This window comes from Echinops telfairi, unplaced genomic scaffold (assembly GCF_000313985.2).
Source record: "Echinops telfairi isolate 266 unplaced genomic scaffold, ASM31398v2 ScPeMD7_15;HRSCAF=58, whole genome shotgun sequence".
Taxonomy (NCBI): Eukaryota; Metazoa; Chordata; class Mammalia; order Afrosoricida; family Tenrecidae; genus Echinops; species Echinops telfairi.
Genome location: NW_022103912.1, coordinates 12,548,194 through 12,550,164, shown reverse-complemented (window position 1 = coordinate 12,550,164; position 1,971 = coordinate 12,548,194).

The following is a 1,971-nucleotide window of genomic DNA, read 5'->3' as shown; positions in this document are numbered from 1 at the left end:
GAGCACCCCTCCAAGAGCTTCAGAGTTGGGACTGGGATAGTTTTTATCAACAGAGGGAGGGGGCTATTTGCATACCTCTGCCTATTTAGCCATAAGTGGTGTTGAATGGAATCTAAGAGGGTCACTCCAAGACTAGCAAAGAACTGTCTAGGTACATTGGAGAGACCTCTGCGTGGGGATCAATTACTCCGTGGGCTGCTAAACGCAAGGTCAGTCGTTCTAAATTGCCAGTGGCTCTTCAGGAGAAAGATAATGCTCTCCACTGTCCTGAAGGTTTACAGACTCAGAAGCCTACAAGGGCAGTCCTAGACTGTTCTACAGGGTTGCTATGAGAAAGAATTGAATTAAGGGAAATGTCAACCTACAGTTAGAGACACTTCCTAGAAATGTGCCCCCTCCTCGCCACCCCTTTAAGTGTGGTGCTCATTCTTTTCTTGATGCAGTTAAATATTCCTCGTAGAAATATGTATTTAATCTGACACAAGCGTGCCTTGTCTAATTCTGTTTTAAATTATCTTTTGGAAAAGGAAACTCATATGCTACAAGGAAATCCTTCCCCAGCCCCTTCTGGACCTGCCCTTGATTGTGCCCTTGAGCTGGATATGACAGTGGTTCCCAGACTCGCTCATTCCCTGCAGGTACATTGTGCCTTGACTGAAGCTACCTTTCCTCCACAAGGCCTCTGCGCACCAAGCAGTTGAAGGTACCGAGTTAAACTAAGAAGTTCTATAGATGCTGAAGGTCTCTGCAGCCTCCAGAGAAGCCAATGCTGTTTGTGAATTTGCATAACACATTGGGAAGTTTCCAGGGCATCTTCCACAGACTCAAAGGAAGTCTCCAATGTTTGAGCAGGTGATTGTGTTTTCAAAATCTAGGTACTATGGTTCATAACATGATGTGCTTCCTAATAACAATGAAGTACTTTGATGCTTTATTAAGAATCTCAAAGCTTTAGTTTCTCCAATTTTCAAAATGGTTTACAACTGTCAATTATTTCAGGAATGTTAAAAAACGTTTTGTTTGTTTTTCTCTTCACTGGAGATATTTGGGCTGGGGTGCAAACACATACAGTTTCAACTTACTTTTATTTAGGAAAAAAGAATAAGGATGGAGAGAAACTGAATGTGTTGAAAAACTACACGGAGATCAGAATTTAACGGCACAGAGAGACCACTGGTCTTTCTGAGATTGGAGTTCAACTTATCCCAAGTTTGGTTTTTTTCTCCCCTGTTTCACAGGAAGAACCAGGGCTTTTCATTGAATGACCCAGCAAACTATAGTGAAGAGAAGTCATTGTCAACTCCAATGAAGCTAACCCTACTCTCTACCCCTGCTCTTTCCAGTTTTCCACCTGACCACTTTTTAGCACTTATTTCATGAAATATATTTATTTTCCTTTTGTGACAACTTTTTACCTTACTCTAATATTTCCTTTCTAATGTTTTGCAGCAATCTTTTTCATTTTTAGTATTGGTTAGAAATACTCTTCCTTTCCTCCGGTGCTCTCCCTCCTGTTCTTCTTCCCGTGTCCCTCTCCCCTTGCCCTCCTTCACATCCCTCTCCTAAACTCAGGTTTCCCATCTCCATGTGACCACCAAGTAGAGCTACCCTAATGGTAAGCACAGCAGTTCTAGCTGACCAGGCACTGCAGACCTTATCCAGATTCCTGTCCTCACTTCTTTCTTCTCTTGGTCCTGAGCAGGTGGGACCTTAGTATCCCTGCAGCTCAGCTCTCTCCCTGAGGCTAGTTTTATGTCTGGACTTACACTGACTCTCCATTACTATAAAAAGTTTGGACATAGAGTGATACAATTTGCAAACACTCTGAATTGGTTACAGTGAAAGGAAGGATGACCTATACATAGAGATATTGATATTGAGAAATATGCCCAAATAAAATACTGATCCAGAAAGAAATGATCTATACACAGATATTTATATAGATATTAATATCGAGATATATGCCACAAT